Consider the following 7,009-nt stretch of genomic DNA (forward strand, 5'->3'; position numbering starts at 1 on the left):
TAAGATCGCTCTTCAACTCCTCCATATCTTTCTTGTTATCCAGAAACGTACTTACATGATTATCGGTAGTCTGATACGCAGAATACAAATTACAAATGTTTTACTGAAACTGACTTCACTGGCTTTTTGAACGTTTCAACTGAAAACTCAGATTTATTGTCACTGGTTCGTAGCTTTCGCGAGTTCAGTGATCCAACCGGCAGTTGTAATGTAGCGATAAAATAGAGATAAGAGCTAGATTATCAACACGTAACAAAAACTGTAAAACTGTATCATAATATTATTATGCTTTTAACATCATCTGTTGTGATATACATGACAAAGGGTTGGAAATGTACAGTAACCTTACTATATTGCAATTACACAATATTATGTGAACGACCCCTAACCCCTTATCTAAGGCTCTATAAGTATTGAATAATGATAACTGCAGGGTTTCAAAATGTACAAGGCATCATATCAAAGACTGCATATAATGCCCGAAAGAAGGACAAATCCAATTTGGCTCTCTGGATGTATTGAAAGCTCTCAACCTTCCAGAAAAGGACTGTTCAAAGGAACACTTAAATCCCTCCGACAGGTAATTATTATAAATAATAATTTAGTTTACACTTCATTATGTCAAATCACCTACTATAATGAAGAAAATTGTTGTGTTAACCAAGTTTAATGTGACTCAATTTTGGTGGAACTTTAGAATTTGGACATTATATCTATCATGTTCATCTTAAATCTCATATTATATACTCAATATTCAATTAAACAGACAAAGATAACCTCTCTAGGCCCTCTGGTGGTGACGTATAAGTGCTTTCTCAGTACTTTCTCTCGCTTTTGGACAAATCCAGTGAGTTAACTTTTTATCAGTGGTCGACCGGGGGCAGGATTCTGACCGGGGCCGGGGAGCCCCAATATAGCCGGGGCTGGGGCTGACGGGGGGCATACAACGGTCATTAATGTCAGTATTATAGAATTTTGCTGAAATATGCATATACATTAATGCACATTAATGCCCATTTATGCCCATTTATGCCCATTAATGCACATTAATGACCGTTGTATCCCCCCCGGGCTGACCACTGAGAATTGGCCGGGGTTAAATTTATTGGCCGGGGCCGGTGTTTACCCCCGGCGAATTGCCAATTTTTGGCCGGGGCCGGGAAGGGCTGGGGGTTGTGATTTTGGCCGGGGCACCGGGCGACCACTGCTTTTTATGTCACGATTTTTAAAACTTTATTCATAAGTTTATGAAACATCAAAACTTTGCATGCTCTGCATTATGTAAAGTCAGTCATGCACTAGAGCACAGTTCACATATAACCTAATCCAGCCTAGGGGAGGGGGTTTGAAAGTCGCTTGTGCTAGAGTGATTTATACTCAATAGCTATGTGAAAAGTGGCTCAAGGAGGGGAGACCGACGTAAACAATTTTGAATTGGTAGAAGTTAAGTTTAGGCTTTAATAAAAAACTATTTAAAGAATATCATTCTTTTACCACAGACATAAGACTTTGCCGTAGGGTATACAAAAATGTGATCATTCATCAATTTTCAGAGTGCTGTATCTGTACCCGAATAGAAATAAAGGATTTTAATGAAACAGTTTTCTTCCGCTCTGAAAGTGAACGAATGACAAAACAGTCTAGAGAATTCCTCGCCCTGCTGCAGAAGATCAATCCTGGGTTGTGCTCACCAAAGCAAACCTCTTTTTTGTGTATTCAGTGTCTTAACTTTTTTTTTATCTCACACTTATTTTACTTCGGAGTATTCCAACAGCCACATTGTTACACAAGTGTAACTAGCCAATTACAGGAAGCCGAAGGATTTAATTAGGCCAGTGACGGTTAAGGTAGTGTGTACCATACTTTCTTTGCCCAAGACTTCGCTGCAATGGACAGCTTCTCATTTAACCCTCACACACGATTTCTCGAATATTCGGCTGAGTATACCGGGGGGCTGCATAGACCACTCAGGATCTTTAGCTGAATGTCGACGACACTCACCCCACGACTAGGCAGGCAGTGGGTTTCGAACTCGCAATCTCACGATTACAAATCCGATGATTAACCAACTACGCTACCTGACCTATGTAAAAGACAACTATAACAGGGTGAGTGGTTTCCTCCTGTTTTACTAACATTTAAAAACATTATTATTCAAAGTTAAATAGACAGCGAGTAGTAATTTTTAATCCATTTCTATCGGATTTGCAAACTTTTAAAATGATATAACACTTGTACGATCTCAAACTTATGTGATATGATACTGTTGATATAAATGTGGGAAGTAATAAAGTATTTGCAGGTGTACAGTGCTGTTTCTGAAATTGACGAATCCTCTTGTGATGAAGATTGAAGAAGCTATTGCCATCCAAGTGGAAAAAGTCCCGCCTTTGTCACCCTCGGCCTCCTCGAATAGAACTAAGAAAATGTGGAGACTTTCTTCATTTAGTTCCCAATCAAGTGGACCAGATGTTGATTTGTTTGAAATGGACTGAGACTTGTGTTTCATATGCCAGGTTGAACAGGTTTGTGTGAAACTTTTGCTCGCAAATATAATTATTATACATATATTATCTCGATTTAATTTTAAGAGTATGAGAGGTTATTCTTCTTTAACAATACGAATTTCCCTAGACGTTAGAAACGAAAAAGGATAGTCTGATTCAAGGAAAAGATAAAAGTTTCTTCGTCGATTTCGCAACATACTATCTGTGGACATCTACAGAAATCGTCAGGATCTGTGCAACATCGATGTTAATCCTGATTCGCACATGAACAAGTGCCCTGTTCTTAACCCTGAGAGTCTCGGAAAATATCTCTATAGCAAGCTAGGTAGATATCACAAAACGTGTCGTTTGAGGTACAGCAACTCGAGGGTGAAACAATTGAAGGGTAAATTATCTGGAGCTGTAAGTTTAAAACCTGTCTCTAAAAACCTGTTTTAAAATGGAAAGACACGTGTCCACGCACGACAACACCAATGCTGCATTAATGAGTGCAGGTATTGACGCTGTACAGACCTTTTAACTGGAGCAGGAGAATGTTTTACCAGAACTGTACCTCGTGTCTGACCTGAAGCTTAAGTACAATGAATATGTGACATCTAATTTATCTGAGAACGCTGCAAACTCCAGCAATGTTTAATCTGATCACATCAGTTTTCAGAAAGACAATGTCGGTAAGACGAGTTTGTATCTAATCTTGCCGCAACAATAGATTCGGATAGAGATGATAACACTTTAACAAAGACAGCACTCATAACGGAGATTAGAAAAGAAATCTTTCAATGTAGAAACGAATTCTATCAGCTATCGTTCCGTAAGACGATTTATCTTCAAAAACATGTTCGATTTACCGATCGGTGGCATCTGTAGAAATATAGTGTTTATGTGGATTAATCTGTTAAAGCAGGGCTATTGTATCATTTTAACATTAACTTTGCATAGTGATGATACGTTTATTGTGTCTCTTGTGATTATCTATTTTCTACAGCGTTACGGTACCACGAGGTTTCTGGCGCAGTGACGCGCTTTTGAGCAAATATCGTGCTAGATACGTCACGCGCCGCAACCGAATCAGATTTAAGTGCACTTTTTTCATTGTAAACACTACATACGACGCGCAACACGTTCTACGTGGTCGAAATTTTCGAGGTCTCTAACACCGGAATGGAGCAATATTTAGACGATCTGACACTTTCTGGGGCTTAAGCAACCTAAGAGAAATTAGGGGAACAACTCAGAAAAAATTTCTAGTCGATATTCCGGTGTCTGTAGATGTCCGAAGTTTTGGCAGTAAAGTGCTCACAACACAGCTTCTGAGGGCTCTAGAAGGTTCCCGATACCGTCAGAGTGTTCAGTACACTCCATTCTATCATATAAGAACCCTAAAAGAAGTCCCAGGGCTCGAGCAAAAAAGCGTGATATTTGCCCGTAACAGCCTCTACTAATTAGACATTATGTTACAGCTAAAAGCAGCGTATTTTTCCCCATTTTGATCACTATATCAACCCCGATATCTACCAAATTTTTCGGACAGTTGTGAAAGCCCTATTGGAAGGTCGTCAACAATGTTCAGAATGATCTCATTCAAGGAACTGAAGATATATCCAAATAATACGTCAAAAATCAACGAATTTGGTCAAATTTGGTCAAATTACGCGACTTTTACAGCTAATTTTGCTCCAAAAGCCGCGCACCATCAAATATGGCACCTAGACGAAACTCACTGATCTTTCCAAAAAGGTATGACAAATTTGGTACTGTGAAAATTCTCACAGTCTCTAGAAAACAATGGTACAAAAATTTTTTAAATCCGAGCAAGTTTATTTTTATGGTGAACATAATAGCCTGGGGTTTGTAGCACGATGCGTTACTGTACCGCGCCGCGGACTCAATGCATGAGGCTTAGCGCTAGATCGGCGAAATGCGCTACAGTGCCTCGCCGAGCTGCGATGAATTGATATCGTCAATTAAGGTTATGGTTAGGGTTGGGATTAGGGTTTATGTAAAACCGTTTTGTACGGATGTAAAACCATAAAAAACAAAGTCACGTGAAATTTTTTGGCGAGCGAATTAGGGTTCTAATTAAAATAGGCGTTACTGGGCCGATTTATAGCAAACTTTAAACTTCTTCTATTACCATGGAATATACTACGGGTATGGTGACTTGGGCTATTGAGTTGTTAAGTAGATTAAGATTAGTAAACCTGCACTTGCATTGTATTTATAAAAACTAGAAATTAGGCTTCATGGTAAAATGGAGAAGCAGGCTGATCTTGGAGAGAGCAGACCGTAAAGTTTACGCACCCACCAGGGCTACCTACCTACCCCAGTTGTTCTTTTTGGTTTATCAGCTTGTATTGTTATATTTATGGCCCCAGTCACCACACTAAGAAGGAGTATGTTTTTTAAAAAAATAAGTTAAGTTAATATCATCATATTAGTTTAAAACAGTAAATGTTAAGTTGAGGATTGAATTTCCTAGTTAATTTAATGGTTCAAACGTTTGGGAATATAATAATGTTGGTATTTGTATCTGCTGCAGCAATAATATGGATATGTCATTTGTCTAGACAATTTTCGCCACTTCAATAGATATTGGGTCGGCAATTTGGTGAGTGAGTGATGAACTGGTTTGGTCTGTCAAGAAAACAACAATTTCAAGAAAACAACAATTTTATTTAGTATCAGTTAAAGCAGACAAAAACATATTTTATATATATAACTAGTGCAAACTTTAGACCATATATCTTAGGGGACTTGGAGTAGCAAGAGAGTGACCAGAAAGTATATGTATACTTTTACCAAAAATACATCGAAATGAATCCAGGGTGATACAGGATCTGAGAGTGCAGACCATAAAGTTTACGCACCCACCCTTGCCTCCTGAATTCTTGGTTGGAAAGACAATTATGCAAAATTGGTCGTTTATACTCCAAGTCCCTTTGTTAATAGAAGTAGTATTATTTATGTCTGGAGTTAGCTTCATTCAATAATAACAATATCAATATAATCAATATTAATATCAATATCAACTAAACTATCAAATAAATAAATTATCAAATATCAATTATTAATTCACTCTGATTAAAAAGTTATAAATTAGGATATCTAATATTTAAGAATTACAATTACAAGTTGTTAAAAACGCCCAAAATAGATCTGAGATATTTTCAGTCTGTAGTACAATAATGATAGCAATAGTTTAAATTATGTTATGTGCCGCTGCAATTAGATTAAATTACTGTAACTTAAAATTGTTTGGAGTCCAAGTCTCTTTTAAGTCAGCAGCCTGTGATTGTATTAATAGTGCTTTCGTTCTCAATTTTATCAAGTTAATGGAAGTTTCTAGACAATTGCTTGAAGTTAAAATTTTTTTATGAACAGTGTTCCAAAGCTTGGCTGCATTAAACAAAAAGGTATTTGATTTATTTAGAAGAATAACTGTTAGACTCGTTGCACGGTTTGAAATGTTGATAGCCTCATAAAGGGAGTATGGGCAGTGGTACTTGATAATCTTAGAGAATTCTAAAATACAGTGATATTTGTACAAGTTTTGAGCCGTAAGAATTTTTAACCTATTAAAAATGGGTTTCGTATGCTCCTTTTCAAAATGTTTATGGCCTAGTATTTGCATGCCATATGGTCTAGTTCTTGCACATGTTGATTGTTTATCTAGATATGAGTCGAGATCACCAAAAAGGATTCTTATACAGTGCTTCTGTGTGATAAAAAGACTATCATTTGACCGTTCTTTGAGGACAACTCCCCAAACACTTATACCATAACTTAGATGTGATTCAAATAGAGCATTATATATTTTTAAATATAGTTCAGCAGGTATCGAGTGCCGAATTCTACAGATTGCACCAGTCATGGACCTCAGTTTTTTACGGATGTAGTGCATGTGAGCAGACCAGTTTAGCTTACTATCTATAACAACACCTAAAAATTTGGTATCCTTGACTTTAGTGATAACCTTACCATTGATGAATATTGATCTAGATTCATCTAGCAGGGTAGCAAATGGTCTAGTCCGTGCACAAGTGTCATCATATTCAGAGGCAGGTTTAAAATGGATGTAGCAGCATTTTGACATGTTGATATGAAGTAGATTACATTTCATATAAATCGAGACATGTTTAAGCACTAAGTTGGCTGTGACTGAGTGAGGGGCGATGTGAAAGTTGTGGTAAGTCCAGGTGTTATTATTGTTGATGGATTGGGATCCCAGGATGATACTTTTACAGCGTAATTTAACCAAAGATACAGAAGTAGTGAGGATTTCCCCATTCTCATTTAGAATCCGTTTATGTATGCTATTCCACAATTTGGAGGCTATATAAAGAAACGTGTTGGTTTTTCTTGGGAGGATTATGACATTACTTGTATCACGTTTTGATAAGTCTATAGTACAATACAACGAGTATGGAGTGCGAAATTTCATAATTCGAAATATCTCAGATATACAGTGGTATTTGTACAGGTTTTGAACAGTAAGCAATTTA

General features: G+C 37.2%; 2 long non-coding RNA genes across 3 annotated transcripts; both read left to right on the plus strand.

The window, feature by feature from the left end:
* The first annotated feature begins 416 nt into the window (after window positions 1-416).
* LOC134825757 (uncharacterized) lies at window positions 417-1,644 on the plus strand. Of its 2 annotated transcripts, none has more exons than XR_010161604.1 (3): window positions 417-580; window positions 767-847; window positions 1,554-1,644. It is a non-coding gene; the product is annotated as an uncharacterized LOC134825757 (long non-coding RNA). The 2 variants fall into 2 exon arrangements; XR_010161605.1 differs by having other exon boundaries at window positions 786-847.
* Window positions 1,645-2,087: 443 nt separating this feature from the next.
* Window positions 2,088-2,898, plus strand: LOC134825756 (uncharacterized). The gene is made up of 3 exons (XR_010161603.1): window positions 2,088-2,108; window positions 2,303-2,525; window positions 2,635-2,898. It is a non-coding gene; the product is annotated as an uncharacterized LOC134825756 (long non-coding RNA).
* The last annotated feature ends 4,111 nt before the right edge of the window (window positions 2,899-7,009 follow it).

Source organism: Bolinopsis microptera, unplaced genomic scaffold (assembly GCF_026151205.1).
Source record: "Bolinopsis microptera isolate Bmic1 unplaced genomic scaffold, MBARI_Bmic_1.0 sca61, whole genome shotgun sequence".
In the NCBI taxonomy this organism is placed as follows: domain Eukaryota; kingdom Metazoa; phylum Ctenophora; class Tentaculata; order Lobata; family Bolinopsidae; genus Bolinopsis; species Bolinopsis microptera.